General features: G+C 43.2%; 1 protein-coding gene across 1 annotated transcript in view; it reads left to right on the top strand.

Annotated features, from left to right (window-relative positions):
- The window catches only part of NKAPD1 (NKAP domain containing 1), a 184,992-nt gene that overhangs the window by 29,374 nt on the left and 137,695 nt on the right, over positions 1-17,923 (top strand). Inside the window, exon 2 of the mRNA XM_078682301.1 lies at positions 1,294-1,329. The gene's annotated coding sequence lies outside the window, so the exon portion shown is untranslated. The remainder of the gene's footprint in view (positions 1-1,293; positions 1,330-17,923) is intronic.

Genomic DNA, 17,923 nt, shown 5'->3' with positions numbered 1-17,923 from the left:
GGCGCGTGGTCCCGCTTTTAATGAATATAGACCTGAGAGGTGGCGGTCCCCAGGGCTGCGTGGGGGGGGGGGTAGGAGCCCCGTGCCTTTTAAAAACAATATAAGGCCCGAGGGAGTTGGCGGTCCCCGGGGCTGCAGGAGGGCCCGCACGGCCCCCCACATTTAATGGACTTAGCCCTGGGTAGATGGCGGTCCCCGAGGCTGCGGGGTACGTGCGGGCCTCGCATATATTTAGATCATTCCATTCGGGACCTTGCTCACCCAGGTGCTTAAAGAAAACGAAGCACGGACGCCCGCGCTTCGTTTAATAAATATATTTTGGCGTGATTCGCTGACTCTATGGGGCTCCTGACAATTTATTTTTAAAAATATGCTTTTTTTGTTTTTTGGCCCGAGAACCCCCTGAGCAGGCCTAGGGGGCAGGGTGTTTCTCCCCCGCCCCCTTTCCTTAATTTTTCACATTTTGTTACCTTTTTCCTTGTGACTCAGTTAATCAGAGTTGCAAGATGGCTGATAACACTTCCTTGTTTTAAGTGTTGGCAGCCAATCAGATCTCAGGCACAAGATCGGGAAGGTTCACGGACACAACAGATGAAGTGAGTGGGCCATTAGTTTCGAAAATTTCACATAGATTCGACAAACGGCGCCACAGATATTGACAAAAAAAACGCTTTTCGAATAGAAACCAAGTCCTAACTATAACTATCTACTGGCGACAGACAGTATGCAATTATTTGCACCCCCTTTTAATGATTAACTTGTTGGACATTTAAACTGTCACATTAAAATTGATTTCCTACATTTTGCTACACTTTTTAAAAACATTAATGAAATCCAGGTTATATATACATTTTCTGATAACAGTAATGCGAAATAGGCGGGACGACATTGTCTGAAACCAATTTTTTTTAAAGAGGTAAAATCATTTTTTTCCTTTGGACATTATAAAATTTACAGAATAAGACCACATGGAGTGTTTGCTCCGAACAATTATCACAGGGACACAGCTGCATAACTCTTGTTTTGATGGAAGTCTCCCCTGAGTCTTGTGGTGGCTCTGCTAACTCTGCTCATGCTCCGATGTATGCCTCTGTCGTTGTCCAGCTGCCTCTCTGGGAGTCCTCCTTCCCGTTTGCGTCCTCTCCCGACCATGCCCCTTCCTTGTTTCCTTCCTCTATTTTGGCACTTTTGTCTCCTCCTTTGTGAGGAAATAAGAATCCCTTTTCTGGTTTTACCTTTCCACTGTTTCCTGGTTTCTTTTCTCACTCTCTGCTTCTTTTGTTTCTCTTTAAGGTCTTATTTGCAGGAGGTCTACACCTGGAGACTCGGGTAAGTCCCTTTAATTTTCTACCCTTTTATTACACATCCCCCTCACTTTGATAGTTCCAGTCGGGAAAATTTGCAAATCCGGACAAGAAATCATCATAACCCTGTTCGATGCCCTGTTTCTGATGGACTTCGGAATAATGAGTAAGCATTGGCAGGAATCATCACAACACCCTAGCATTATTATCTTTTTTACTACTTAGCCAGGTCAGAGGTGCATGATCTGTATACAAGATAAAGGAGTTTATTTATAGATAACAGTTCTACTCCCCTGTCCATTTAATAGCAAGGCACTCCTTCTAGACAGCAGGATAATTCCTCTTCCGTGGGAGCAGTTTGCTACTTAAAAATAGGATGTGCTTCTCTTCCCCCATATCATTCATCGATGAAAGACCCACTCTAATCCCAATATCGGATGCATCAGTTTGGACTAGCTCGAGATTGTTAAACTCTGGAGATTGCAAAATGGGTTGTGAGGCAATTCATTTTTTAAATGTACGAAGATTTTGAGGGTTGTCAAAGAGGGCACTTCAAATGTCTTATTTTTGGTTGTTTTCTTTACCATGTCAGTAAGAGAGGCAGAGATCTTAGAATAGTTTTTTAAAAATAGTAATTAATATCCAATGGGTCCGAAGAAATGCTCTCCTATCCCGTTTGTCATTTGGGAATGGAACATCGCTGATTGCCCCACTTTCAATAAGTCTGCCACCAAGTAAGTATCCCAGGTACCTACCCATTTTGTGGGCTAGTTTGGATTTTTTGCATTATTGTGAAGGCCCTCTTTTAGTAATTTAGCCAGTGCACCTTGTAAATGGAGCAGATCTCCTTACAAGTTAATTCTACAAATGACTATCTCATCTACGTAAACAGAGGTCTAACCCCCTATGTGATCCCAGGATTCTATTCACTTCTTGTTGAATGGTTGTTGGAGCTCCATGTAGCCCAAAGAATGGTAAACTGGAAAGCCCATAGGATGTTGAAAAGGCAGTTTTTTCCTTATCCTCCTGATACAAGGGAATTTGCCAGTAGTCTTTTGTGAGGGCTATGGTGGTTATATACTGGGATTCACCTAGTTGATAAATTGACAACTCCATTCTCGGTAAGGGATAATTATCAGGGGTGTGGAATTTAATGAAATATGTACTTGTCCATGGGACAAGTAGCTTCACAAATCTACTTGTCCTGTAACAAAATCCACTTGTCCCTTTGGTACCATGTAGTGAGCCGTCATTCTCTTTATAGAAGAGCTCTGATAATATCCTCTCTGGTTATGTCAGGCTAATACTGTAGAAGGATTTGAATTTTGGAGGTTTTCACCAGCTCTTCTCTAATCTTTTCCCATACTCAGAAAGGTCGGAAACTTACCCCTGACAACCGCAGGAGTAAAGTTTCTTCCAGGGCTGGGAAAAATGTGGTTGGAGAAAAAGTGAAATTGTAAGCACTCAACAGATTTCCACTGGGGCATATTCATATTTGCTTATGCGAAGATGCAATTCACACATATTTTCTAGGACTACGGTTTCCTGGCTTACTTAAGGAAATTCATGAAAAAATAAAAATCTGCATTAATACAAGGACATATCTCATGGGTGCACTTTCGTGACTTTAACATTTGAGCCCCTAATTAAATTTGAGTTAACCAAGACCTTTTGTTTTTATTAAAATGCTATCTCTTCCTATCTGTGAGCTGGCTTCATTGTGTGTGACAGCATTCTGCTCTTTTACAAAGTAGTTTTGTTCTGTGCCAGGAATTTCTATGGCAATGTGGCCTTTATGAGACCAAATACTAGCTGTCTAGTAAGAACGCGCTGGCAAACAGCACCACGCCTACCTGATAATCCCAAGGTAGAGAAAGGAGCATAGTGTAGGCCAAGTGAGTAACCAGAAAATGTAATACCCCCCGCCCCCATTGATCCAAAGTTCTTATGACACCAAGCAAGTGAAAACAAGTCATTGGAATCCTCTCCAGAATAGCGCTCTTGTCTCTTCCATCTAAGCATCTATCCATTCATCCTTTCACCCACTGATATCTAGCATTTCACGTTTACATTGGCACCCATTCATTCTTTTATCCATTAGCCTTTCACCAATCTGTTCGTCCATCTGTTCATCCGTCAGTCCATCCTCTTATCCATATCTAAACCTACCCATCCATCTCCAAACCTATCCATTTCAACCATCCATCCATCCTTTCGCTCATCCATACACCCTCCCTTTCATTCATCCTTCCACCCACCCTTCGACCCATCCATCAATCCATCCTTCCACTCATCCATCCATTTATCCTTTACACTCATCCATCCTTTCGCTCTCTAATCCTTACACCCTGTAACCCATCCACTTATTCACCCTTTCGTTCATTTTAACATCCTTTGTCCATCCACCATCCCTCAACCATCGTGGTCACTCATCCATCCATCCAGCCACACTTCTACTCACTCATCCTTTCACCCACACATCCATTCATCCTTTCAAATTAATTACAAGTCTTGGTCTGCCAAGCTGCAGACAGAAGAGGCCCATCAAGAGCTCCACCTCTACTGTAGCTGCGAAAGCCTATCCTGCCATCTCCAAACCTATCGATCCAACTGATCCATCCCGCCTTCCTTTCACTCTTCCATCCTTTTGCTCATCCATCCACCCTTTCACCCCACACATCCTCCTTTTCACTCCTATTCATCCACCCTTTCACTCATCCATCCATCCTTTCACTCATCAATCCATCCACCCCATCCATCCTCCTTTTCACTCATCTATCCACCTACCCTTTCACTCATCTATCCACCTACCCTTTCACTTCCTCCATTTATGCTTTCGCTCATCCATCCACCCTTTCACCCATCCATCTTCCGTTTCGCTCATATATCCATCTACCCTTTCACTAATCCCTCCATCCACCTTTACACTCAACTGTCCACCCACCCATCCATCCATCAACCCTTCCACTCAGCCACCCAACCACCCACCCACCCATCCATCCATCCCCCACCCAGTCAGCCATCTATTCATCTACTCTCACCCATTAATCCACCCTTTCAATACGCCGTCCATCCTTTCACTCATCAATCCACTTTCAACCTATCCATCCACTCATCCATCCCTTCATTCACCCTTGCACTTATCCCACCATTCTTTCACACATCCATCCTTACATCCATCCACTCATTCATCCATGCATCTATACATTCACACTTTCACTCCACTCATTTATCCATCCATCTATCCATCCAGCCTTTCAACCATTCATCCATCGATTCACCCTTTCACTCATTAATGTATGCATCTATCATCCACTCTTGCACGTATTCATCCATGCATATATACATCCACCCTTTCACTTATTCATACATGCACCTATCCATCCACTCATTCATCCATGCACCTTTCCATCCACCCTTTCACTCATTCATTCATTTATGGATCTAAACATCCACCCTTACACTCCACTCATTCATTTATCCATCCATTCACCCGTTCACTCATTAATTTATGCATCTATCATCCACTCTTGCACGTATTCATCCATGCATTTATACATTCACCCTTTCACTTATTCATACATGCATCTATCCATTCACCCTTTCACTCATTAATTTATGCATCTATCATTCACTCTTGCACATATTCATCCATGCATCTGTACATCCACCCTATCACTTATTCATACATGCATCTATCCATCCACCCTTTCACTCATTAATCCATGCATCTATTCATCCACCCTTTCACTAACCCACCCACCCACCCTTTCAAGTCCATTATGGGCCTTTGCCTGCGGACCTGCAAACTGGAGAGGCCCATCAAAAACTCCACAGCTTCTGTAGTTCCTACAGCGGTGTGTTCACAATGCCCCTGGTGCAGGCACAAAGTGAGATGAGAGGCCTAGTGCAAGGACAGAATTGGGGGTGGCCTTAGGCCTGCATGAAAGCCCATGGGGAAACTAATGAGCTTTAATGTAAGCCCTCGATGACGTAAGATATGAGAGTATAAGGAGCTTAGAGGGTAAAGCTAGTCATAGGTCGCCCTCCACTCAAAATACAATTAATACACAAATGACCTAGACCTTGTAGGCACTTATAACTTCATCCTTTTTAGGTATACCATATGTTGCATGAATATTACAAACTTACTTCCCTTCCATTAAATATTGGGGTAGTCGGTATATCCTGAAAGTGTGCCTCCTTTAACATTCACCCATTCCCTAAAAGTAAAATCAAGTTGCGAGACAACAAAAACACACACACCTCAGTGTCAAAACTGTAACACAAGAAGAACGAAAAAAGTGTGTGGGAGCGAGATGGCACCTCACGGGCGCACCACCAACGGGAACTTGGCAGGTACTCACCAGGATTGCCCTGTTCTCATCATTGGCACCATCAAGCTCGAAAAAGAAAAATGTGTCCAAGAAACACAAAAGGAAAGTATTTTGTGAAAGTATGCAGTGTAAGAAGACCACAAGACAACCAATAAAGTGTCAAACAACATATAAACCACACGACAACACAGATATGCAATTTTATTCTGTCTCTTGTGTTGGGTGTGGAATCTAAAAAAGTAAGTGTGGTTACTAACTATCGAACCAACACCACTTTACTTGCCGACATGTTTCATTGCCATCGAATTTTTTGGCAATTTCTTCAGGGCGTCATACATATTAAAGCCACTGCATAAGGACAAACTAGTCTTCGCAAATGAAAAACAAACAAAAAACCCTTTTGTAACAACCTGCATATAGAGCGTGTGCTGCCTCATCCCAAAAGCATATAACTCAACCTTTAATTACCCTCGCTCGGCCATCTGCACTCGTACCAGCTGTGTTTCTTGGACACATTTTTCTTTTCCGAGCTTGATGGTGCCAATGATGAGAACAGGGCAATCCTGGTGAGTACCTGCCAGGTTCCCGTTGGTGGTGCGCCCGTGAGGTGCCATCTCGCTCCCACACACTTTTTTCGTTCTTCTTGTGTTACACTTTTGACACTGAGGTGTGTGTGTTTTTGTTGTCTCGCAACTTGATTTTACTTTTAGGGAATGGACGAATGTTAAAGGAGGCACACTTTCAGGATATACCGACTACCCCAATAATTAATGGAAGGGGAGTAAGTTTGTAATATTCATGCAACATATGGTATACCTAAAAAGGATGAAGTTATAAGTGCCTACAAGGTCTAGGTCATTTGTGTATTAATTGTATTAATTATAAGATATGAGAGGCCAAGGGGAGCGGGTCAGGGATGTCAGAGAGGGCAGCGGTGGGTGGTGGGGTGGGGTTAGCAGGTTCAGGCACTGAGTGTAACATAGGGTGTACAGGAAAGGCAAAGTGCAAAGGAGGGGGTGCATGAGAAGGGAAAACAAAGTGAGTTGAAGATGAGCAGGGATATTGGAGCCCTATGAGGCCCAGGAGTGGAGCAGAGAATACAAGGCAGGGGTCATACAGTTCAAGTCAGAGCAAGGGGCCAAGAGGCAGATAAGGCAGCCTCTTACATGCCATTGCTGTGAGTGTACTGGAGCTGCAGAATCTTGATGTTTGTCTCATGCTTGAAGAAAATGAAAGGACATGGGGAGGGCCTGGAAGCCACACAAGCTTTGAGCTGGCTCCAACTTTGAGCTCTGCTTTATCATTTTGTTATGTTCTGGGGAAATTAAAGTGCAGGCCCCAGCTTTTGCATTCACCCTTTCACTGCCAATAAACTGCTCAGAGCAACTTATTAACTGGCTGTGACCTACTGGATTGAACAGCTGTGTATCGGCTTACCATACAACTGTCTACTTGTCATTTGGACAAAATACAAATTAAAACCTCTTTCCCTCCTAAGAAATCTAGATGTCTTGGGCGTCGGGAGATAGGAATTCCCCACCCCTGAATTATCGAACTAGGATACCTTGTTTACAGCTTGAAAAGCAGTGCAAAATACATTTTTCATGTCCGGTATAGAAACGAGGACAATGGTAGAACACCAATTGCTGACAGAGGGTTCAAATACCCCTAGCTTGAACATATGTTCAACTTCTCCCTGTATAGCTAGTCAGGTATACGACAAGGCCGTTGTTTGGTAACGTTTCCCACTTCTATATGAATGGCATGTATAGCCAGGTGTGTCCTACCAGGAAGGTTAGAAAAATTGTTAGCAAAAGGTAATAGACATAGGTGTAGTTCTTCCTTTTGGAGTTCTGTTAACTTTCCTCCAATGGTAAGGGCTTCCATGGTTCTCTCATCGGATTTCTCCTTATCACAGTTTGGTCTGGTATCAGAGGGGGACCTGAACCATTTTTTTGTTGTAATTTATGTGATATATTTGCATACTGTATTGTATCAATCCGAATTAGTCATTCACGACGTAGTGGAGATCTGTGTGGTGTTTGCCAGAAGAAAGAAAGTGTCTTTCTTCATGAAGAGCTCACCCACCAACCTAGTTGGTGGCATGCTTCATCATCGGGCCCACCTGGTGACACCGAGTGTGTCCCTGGTGTGCTACAACGCCTGTGTTACAGCGGAGCTGGTATATTTCTGTGTGTGCGGTGTGGGTGACGTGAAACGTGAGATTTAAAAACTGTCCATTGGTCCCAAAAGCTTAATTTTAATAATTGTGCCTCTGGCAGTGTTAAAATACAAGGCAGCGGATTTAGGTGGAGTTGTATTTTAGGGAACTCCTACATCCTTTGGGCGGTCGACACTTATAAAGTCCCAAAGGTGAGACCTATTGGCTATGCCAATGCTTGTTTAACAATGCATTAGAACAATCATTACATGTATTTCAATGTGGAACCATTGCATCTTTGAATATTTTTATCAATGAACTTCTCGTGGTTTCATAAATATGTTTTTAGCCTTTGAATAATCAGATAAACTGTGAAAATATGAATAAATTAAAAAATATAATAAAATGACAAAAAATAATGATTACGCGCATGATTCGATCATTTTAGTAATGGGCAGCTCATAGAGCTCAAGTGAGCCAATAGAGAAAGAATACAGGTCACGTTGGAGTATTTTTCTTATTTTCTTTGTGTTTTTCCCACTTTCTCCTTAACCTACAAATGTATTCCAGTTGGTACCTTTCCATCTATAATGCAAAGCCAGAGGAATGGCAGCCCGCAAAAGTGACAATTCCTAAGAGAGTAGTCCAGTCAGAGCTAGAAAGAGAGCGAGAAAAGACTGAAAGAGAATGGGGAGAGAGAACGTTGACAAAGAGAGGAGGAGATTAACAGAGAGAGAGGGTTTTTGAGCGAAAGACAGAGACAAATGTTAATAGAGAACGAGTGATAGACAGACTCTTAGGGCGGTATGCCTTTTAAACCGGAGAGTGAGAGAAAATCTTATGGATGTAAAAAAAAAAGTGGAAACCAAAAAAATTAACAAGGAGAGCGGAGCCAGAGCCGAGACGAGGGTTGGCTCTGGCTCTAAGAGCCCGTGCATGAGCAGAGCCCTACATTTATTTGTCACGTAAATCATGCAACAAGCATTACATTACCTATTGGATAAATTACTCCCTACCATACATTATAGGGGCTTTGTAAGTCACTAAGGAGATCTGCTACCATATAGAGGAATGAAACCGAAGGCTGAGTTAATTTATAAGGTTATGAAACCTTGAGGTGACTTACAATATCTTTATCATATACATCTGTGGGTAACTTTTACCGTATATTATATGGTCTTACCATCACCTTCCCCACAAACCACTTAAATCCTTGGTGAATAGCTCTTCATAAGCAAGAGAGACCATCTTTGAAAATGTGAAGAATACAAAGAAATTTCTAGTGCAAAACTAAACACATCAAAAAAGCTGTTAGATATTTGTTGCAAAAAGATATTTGAATGAGTGTAATACAAACCAGTTTTTTTTTAAAGTGGGTAGCTCGGACTGTGTTGAAACGATTCTAACTTTTCTATAGCTACCTAATGAGTACAAAAAAATAAAAATGTTGCCATCAATATCTCCTTTCTTCATGCACTGTTCGAAAAACAGCTCAAGAGAAAGAAAAGCCCCTTTATTTTTCCTTCATTAAACAGCTGCTATATTTATGCTCAGTGACCTAACCTGCCTTTTCCCTCACTGCTGGCTCTGGCAGCAGGCACTGGGATGTCAGAACTTAACTGTAATGAGTTATTACAGTAGAACAGTCAGTTCTTTCTTGCAGCTGGGTGCATCACAAGTCGCCTATTGTAAAGAATTTAGAAACAGGAATTGAAGAATCTCATGGATTATAGTGTGGCAAGGTATCTTCAGAATTCACGTGTATTTCTTGAACAATTCCAACGTGTTTCACGTTTTTACATCAGATTATTGGAAAATAATTTACTGAAAGTGACAATTTCTCAACATGAACTCAGACACTTTCCTACCTGCAGCATGATGACAATCCTATTAGTAAACTAAGAGGCGTGTCAGTTGCCATGTATGCCTTAAATGTTGCCTAGATTCTCATCTTAGATGGAGCAACACTAGGCCAGCAACGCAAACACGACATCTTTTTCTATACAAGGTATTTCCTAAATTCACCATTTGAAGGTTCTCTGTGTGATGCTGCTCAAGAAAAGAAGCTTGATGAAATAATGCATGTACCTAGGATCACAGAATTGGGTCAAGCAGGGAAGCTAAATTGCTCCCAGATATTTTAGTTTCACATTGTCCAATTTAGCCGCTAGATGGGCTTCTCTTTCTGACATCAAATGGTAATGCCTTGTGCTTCATTGTGGCAGAATGAGATTGGCGTGTGGGTAAAAGGCAGAAGCCAGATTTTATTTTTTGGACAATTTCACATAGTGCACACCTTGCCCAATGACATAACAGTTCTTAACAGAGACAGACCATACAGCCTGTTTTTTTCTGGCACAGGAAGATTTGCTGGAATCCAAGGGATGTTCAGCCGAGGCCGGGATTCAAACCAGATGGTACATGGGTGGCAGATGTAGCACCAGGGAACATCACCTCCCTGAAAGCTCGGCTCATTTTTAGCGCGGGCCCCCAGGAGCCCACAAGCTGAGCCACAGCCACGAGAGAGGGAGGGAGAGGAGCAGGGGTGACGGCAAAGGGTGAACAAGTCACTGAATGAAAAGTGCCTTGAACCGAGAGTATGCAAGAGAGTAGTAAAGAGACTGGAAGAGGCAGTGAAAACTTCAGAGGGGGGAGCTCGGGGCTCCCCGCACCGCGGGCGGCTGCGGGGCTATTGTTACGCCACTAGTACCAGCCCCTCTGTGATTTGCCCTGCTGTAATAATCTTGTTGTCAATCTTGACCTAAAACCCCTACATATAAAATTGAGTTGGGACTGTATCTGATTTTGAAATGGTCCCTATGTTAGAATAGGGAGAGATGGTAATATGTACAAGAACTTCAGCAAAAAGTTAATTTTTATATCCTTTTTTCTTCCAATGCTTGAAACATAAAGACGGGGCTGTTTATGCATGTCTTCTTTAACTGAATTGGCCAATTGATGTCATGTTACTCTGAATAGGTCCTTGACTTCTTTCTGGTGTAAGTTTAACCCTTAGGTATTTAGGGTGTTGAAGTGCCAGTCAACATGCAAAATGTTTTTTCAATTCATTTATCATATCTAGCCGCAGTGATAAATTCAGTAGTTTGGATTTGTCCAGGTTAATTCTGTAGCTTGCCATCACTCACAAATGTAGAAGTAAAGTTACTGGCAAAATGTTTGGTTACCTGCCTGTCCAGAGTAATGGGCATCCTTGTGCTGAAAGCCCAAACTGGGTTCAAGCCGTGGAGGACAACTAGATTAAACCTTAGAAGAATGCACAATTAGTTAAATGATATGAGGCACACATAAGAACCCCAGGCCATACTGCCTCTTGATGTAGAAAAAGCGTTTGACTCTATAGATTGGGCCTATCTCCTTCAACCATTACCATTCGGGTTTGAGACAAAATTGTGTGTGTGGGTAATACTCATAAACAGGAAATCAATGGCTACTGTGAGCTGGGTGAAATGGAGCACTGTCAGACTCTTGCCCACTGGGGTTGGGAGCTAGTCAGGCATGCCTTCTGTGTCCTCTGCTCTTTGCCCCTGTATAGAACCAGAACCCCTAGTGTGCTGGATCAGGTTTAATGCAGAAATTGCGGGGTTTCCAGACAATATGGGACAGTCTTAGAAATTCTCACTGTGTGCAGATGACATTCTCTTGTACCTCATAGAGCCAGAAATAGCAATCCCCGTGGCCCTCTCACTTGTCTGCTCCTTTAAGAAATTCACATTATATCAGATAAAGTGAATAGACTGCACATGGCCCCTGAGACCTGCTGGGAGATACTTATCATAGCTTTCCGGTATCAAGAAATGGGCTCTGATATTTGAGAATAGAAATGACGCTAAACAAGTCACAGATTGTGAGCCAAAACCTAGAAGTAGTCATCCAAGAATATCAAGCTTACGTAACGTGGTGACAAATTATGGTAGCAATCTCTTGATATAAGAGCTGTGATAGTAGCTTCTCTGATTATGCCAGAGCTAGCTCATATTATAGTAGCGTTTGAATACTAGCAATTCCCTTATTTTGCCACCTTTCTGCAGGTCTACATACTGGGGTTGGAGGTAGCGGTAATCAATAGTTTCAGGGTTGGAATGCCCCTTTGAGTCTGTGCAAACCTTGGTAGGGGTTTTCACCAGTTCATCTATAATTCTAGAATGTCCTATAATAGAAAGGTTGGACATCTGCTCCTGACACAGGCAAAAGTAAAAGTTCTTCCATGGTTGGGGAAAAAAGTGGATGGAGGGAAAGTGAACGCATGCATATTTGTTTGTGCTAAATTGCAGTTCACAAATATTTTTAGGAGTATGATTTCAAGACCTACTTCTGTAAATTCATGAAATCTGTAATTCTGCACTAATGCAAGGCCATGTACCATAGGTGCACTTTTGTGACTTTATTCAAGAATTGGACCACTAATTAGATCTGGTGTTAACGAAAACATTTTGTTTTTATTAGAATTCTATCTTTCTCTTTATCGGCTGGCTTCACTGAGTGACAGCATTCTGCTCTTTCGCAAGCAACATATCAGCATGCAAAGTAGTTTTGTTCAGTGCCTGGAACGACTCTGGCAATGTATGCTTTTTGAGACTGAAAATCATGTTTACTTTCCCAATGTTTGTTATAATGCTGAGAGCCAGTTAACTCCCACAACAACAACGTTTTACAAACCCCATGTCAAAACAAGATGCACATTGACAAAATCAAAAAGCTGAATGTCCGACCAATTGACTTTGCCAATGCTTGTTTATTTTTCATGTTTCCCATAATCTTTTTAAATCTGGGTACATTGATATTCTATTATGAATATTTTTGGGAAATATTAGCGTGCATCAACACATTTTACTGAATGATACATCAAAGAAATGGCAACTCAAATTTCACAGTGGTTTAGCAAAACATTTGTTTTCCTAGTTGCAATTTTTTGTGAACATTTTATTTTGAAAACAAATGCTCATCAATCTTGCTTTCAAGCTTCAGCAAATATTTGCACCTTATCGGAGAGCATTCTGGGAGCATTATACATAGCCTCATATTGTTAAACTTTACAAATGTGAGCACACATTTTTAAACTAGAACAACTGGAGCTTACAACATTTCTTGATCTCTCGCCTAATAATAAAGGCTTTGCATGAATACAGGTTTGAACAGCATTAAGATATGGACACAAATATTACTTTAACTGTAGACCGTGCCGTTCCCTGATCATAATGTGATACTGTAAACTGGCAGCCAAATGGCTGTGCTGCATTGGGCATACTTGTCCCATGGACAAAATAAACATGAAAACGTGTTTTGGGCTATAGGAATTCCGCACCCCTGTCTGTTTGCTGCACTTGCAGTGCTACCATGTATCAATCTGAGGATAGTGACTTACTTTTTAGCCTCCAATTTCAAATTCCTTCACATTTACAGAATGTTGTCATTTTATATTAATCTGTTAATATGATGTCATTTTTAGGCTGTTGCGGACACCCTGAGTAGGCTTCTGGCCGCAGGCTAAGAACTGCTGTTTTTAGTATTTAGTTTTGCATGTGCGTTGAGCAGGGCTATCGGCCAGTTTGAGGAGCATAGTTTCTGATTTTAACATGGTTTGGGTATGACTGTAATAATGGTCTTCTCCATTGACTATGCAGTTTTTAAATGTGCCCAAGATACTGAGTTTAGGAGTGGCAGTTACTTGTACAACTCCGTATTTGGGGCTACCCATGCTATCACTTGATTCATCTTGCATTTTGCAAAATGAATTCTTGCTTTCACACTACTTCACATTTAAACAAGCATTTGCAATGCAATAGGTCTCGCATTAGGAAAGTTTGAGCTTTTGGTATTGTAAATGACAAAGTTTTTATTTATGTTTTGTTTTTGAAAATAGCTAAATTAATAGTTTTGTCATTTACAATGGCAATAGTTATAACTTTCGCAAATGTGACACCTATAGCATTTGTAATGCAATATGTGTTGTATTTAGGTGACTTATATGTATTTTTTATTACAAATAACAATGACTTTTAATGTTTTTAAATAATTAATACTTAAATAAAAGTTATTGTAATTTATAATGGCAATAGCTTAAACTTTTGTAAATAACTTTTGTGAAGATTATGTTCAGTGTATTTTGCTGTGACGAAAATCCAAGAACAGAAGTGAAATATTAACATCTTTTTGTTACATTTGTAATTAAGCTTGAAACATTGAGAGAACATATTTGAACCAGGTGTTGTTGAATGGTTGCACAGATTGATGCTGTGGTGGCGCTGAGTGATGTTGTGATGGCGAACGAGTGATGCTGTGGCGTTCAGTGATGCTGTGGGAGCGCATAGTGATGTTGTGGTGCCCCTGAGTGTTGCTGTGGTGGTGCGGAGTGATGCTGTATGCTATGCTGTGTTTTGTTTTGCTATCCTATGTTTTGTTTTGTTATGCTATGCTATGTTTTGCTATCCTATGCGTTGATGTGTTATGCTATGCTATGCTGTGTTTTGTTATGCTATACTATGTTTTGTTATGCTATGCCATGTTTTGTTATGCTATGCTTTGCTATGTTTTATTATGTTTTGTTTTGCCATGCTATGTTGTGGTGTGTTTTGTTAAGCTATGCTATGTTTTGTTGTGTTTTGCTATGTTTTGTTATGCTATGTGTTGTGTTTTGTTATGCTATGTTTTGCTATCCTATGCTTTGTTTTGCTATGCTATGTTTAGTTTTGCTATCCTATGCTTTGTTTTGTTATGCTATGTTTTGTTGTGTTGTGCTATGCTTTGTTTTGCTATGCTATGTTTTGTTATGCTACGTTTTTGGTATGCTATGCTATGTTTTGTTATGCTATGCTATGCTAAGCTTTGTTTTGTTATGCTATGCTTTGTTGTTTTGTTATGCTATGTTATGTTTTGTTGTGTTTTGTTATGCTATGTTTTGCTATGCTTTGCTATGCTATGTTTTGTTATGTATGCTATGTTTTGTTATGTTTTGTTATGCTATGCTATGTTTTGTTGTGTTTTGCTATGTTTTGTTATGGTATGCTAAGTTTTGTTGTGTTTTGTTATGCTATGCTACGTTTTGTTTTGCTATGCGTTATGTTATGCTATGCTTTGTTTTGTTGTGCTATGTTTTGTTATGCTATGCTATGTTTTGTTATGCTGTGCTGTTTTGTTGTGTTTTGTTATGCTATGCTTTGCTGTGTTTTGCTATGCTATGTTTTGTTTTGTTATGCTATGTTTTGTTTTGCTATCCTAAGCTTTGTTTTTTTATGCTATGCTATGTTTTGCTATCCTATGTTTGTTTTTGTTATGCTATGCTATGTTTTGTTATGCTATGCTATGTTTTGTTATGCTATGCTTTGTTACGCTATGCTGGTGAGGGTGAGGGTGAGTGAGGGTGTGAGGGTGAGTGAGGGTGAGGGGGTGTGAAGGTGAGGGGGTAAGAGGGTGTGAGGGGGTGAGGGTGTGTGAGGGGGTGAGGGGGGGTGAGGGTATGTGAGGGGGGTGAGGGTGTGTGAGGGTGTGGGAGGGTTAGGGAGTGTGAGGGTGTGGGGGTTGTGAGGGTGGGTGTGTGAGGGTGAGGGTGTGTGAGGATGAGGGTATTTCAGGGTGAGGGTGTGTGAGGGTGAGAGTTTGTGTTAGGGGGTGTGTGAGGGTGAGGGATGGTGAGGGTGTGTGAGGGTGGGGGTGAGGTGGTGAGTGGGGGGGTGAGGGTGTGTGAGGGTGGGGGTGAGGGGGTGAGGGTGTGTGTGAGGGTGTGTGTGAGGGTGTGTGTGAGGGTGTGTGTGAGGGTGTGTGTGAGGGTGTGTGTGAGGGTGTGTGTGAGGGTGTGTGTGAGGGTGTGTGTGAGGGTGTGTGTGTGAGGGTGTGTGTGAGGGTGTGTGTGTGTGAGGGTGTGTGTGTGAGAGGGTGTGTTTGTGAGAGGGTGTGTTTGTGAGAGGGTGAGTGTGTGTGAGGGTGAGTGTGTGTGAGGGTGAGTGTGTGAGGGTGAGGGTGTGTGAGGGTGAGGGTGAGGGTGAGGGTGTGTGAGGGTGAGGGTGTGTGAGGGTGAGGATGTGTGAGGGTGAGCGGATGTGAGGGGGTGTGAGGGTGAGGGGGTGTGAGGGTGAGGGGGTATATGGGTGAGGGGGTATATGGGTGAGGGGGTATATGGGTGAGGGGGTATATGGGTGAGGGGGTATATGGGTGAGGGGGTATGAGGGTGAGGGTGTGTGAGGGTGAGGGTGTGTGAGGGTGAGGGTGTGTGAGGGTGAGGGAGGGTGAGGGAGGGTGAGAGGGGGTTAAGGGGGGTGAGGGTGAGAGGGTGTGTGAGGGTGAGGGTGAGGGTGAGGAGGTGTGAGGGTGAGGGTCCGAAGTAAATGGTGGCATGGCAGACATCATAAGACACACACATGTTTAGATATCAGTGCTCGAAGGGGTTGTGAAAAGGTGGAAATGGGATTAAAGGAGAAAGGATGAAAAGTTAAATAGGAAAGAGGCCAGAAAGGAGACACAAAGGAGTGGATTGTGTGGCGGAAACAGGGAAAAGCAGAAAAGAATGAAGATGGATCCGAGAGGGTGCAAGTAGGGTCACATGCGGGAGAAGGAAGACTCGTTAGGAGAGTGTGATGAAGGTGATGCTAGAGAGAACAAACAAGAGGACACGGGTGTGCTGAAAAAAGAGCGTAAATTAGACATGATGGTAGAGTGAGGGCGGTAGAGTGGTAGAGTGGTGGCGGTAGAGTGGTGGTGGTAGTAGAGTGAGAGCGGTAGAGTTAGGGCGGTAGAGTGAGGTCGTGAGAGCGGTAGAGTGAGGACAGTAGAGTGGTATAGTGAGGGCGGTAGAGTGAGGGCGGTAGAGTGAGGGCGGTAGAGTGGTAGAGTGAGGGCGGTAGAGTGGTAGAGTGAGGGCAGTAGAGTGGTAGAGTGAGAGCGGTAGAGTGGTAGAGTGAGAGCGGTAGAGTGGTAGAGAGAGCAGTAGAGTGAGGGCGGTAGAGTGGTAGAGTGAGGGCGGTAGAGTGGTAGTGGTAGAGTGAGGGCGTTAGAGTGGTAGAGTGAGGGCAGTAGAGTGAGGGCGGTAGAGTGGTAGAGTGAGGGCAGTAGAGAGAGCGGTAGAGTGGCAAAGAGCGGTAGAGTGAGGGCGGTAGAGTGGTAGAGTGAGGGCGGTAGAGTGGTAGAGTGAGGGTGGTAGAGTGGTAGTGGTAGAGTGAGGGCGGTAGAGTGGTAGAGTGAGGGCGGTAGAGTGGTAGAGTGAGGGCGGTAGAGTGGTAGAGTGAGGGCGGTAGAGTGGTAGAGTGAGGGTGGTAGAGTGAGGCCGGTAGAGTGGTAGAGTGAGGGCGGTAGAGTGGTAGAGTGAGGACGGTAGAGCGGTAGAGTGAGGGTGGTAGAGTAAGGGCAGTAATTTGAGGGCGGTAATTTGAGGGCGGTAGAGTGAGGGCGGTAGAGTGAGGGCAGTAGAGTGAGGGCGGTAATTTGAGGGCGGTAATTTGAGGGCGGTAATTTGAGGGCGGTAATTTGAGGGCGGTAGAGTGAGGGCGGTAGAGTGAGGGCGGTAGAGTGGTAGATTGAGGGCAGTAGAGTGGTAGAGTGAGGGCGTGAGGGCGGTAGAGTGGTAGAGTGAGGGCGGTAGAGTGGTAGAGTGAGGGCGGTAGAGTGGTGGTGGTAGTAGAGTGAGAGCGGTAGAGTTAGGGCGGTAGAGTGAGGTCGTGAGAGCGGTAGAGTGGTAGAGTGAGGACCGTAGAGTGGTAGAGTGGTGGCGGTAGAGTGGTAGAGTGGTGGCGGTAGAGTGGTAGAGTGGTGGCGGTAGAGTGGTAGAGTGGTGGCGGTAGAGTGAGGGCGGTAGAGTGCTACTGTTAAACTGTTAAATGTTGTAAGAAACCATGGAGAAGAAATCTAGAGTCGAAGTCTAACCACCGCCCTTCTCACAGAAATAGCATGTTTTACGTAATTTCCAACTCACGTGGATAGCAGGAACAGCAAAGCAAACTCTAGAGTGGAAATGCATGATCAGAGTTAAGCATCTATTAAGTGAGGAAGCAATTAAGTGAAGGTGAGAGGGAGGAAGGGGAGGGAGAGAGAGAAAGGATGTGAGAACAAATGAGAGAGCATGAAGAGAGGAAGGAGTGACTAAGATGTTACATTACCTCACTAAGGCTGCCCAG

The sequence above is a fragment of the Lissotriton helveticus genome, chromosome 3_1 (genome assembly GCF_964261635.1).
Source record: "Lissotriton helveticus chromosome 3_1, aLisHel1.1, whole genome shotgun sequence".
Lineage (NCBI taxonomy): Eukaryota > Metazoa > Chordata > Amphibia > Caudata > Salamandridae > Lissotriton > Lissotriton helveticus.
This window is presented reverse-complemented; position numbering and strand designations above follow the sequence as displayed.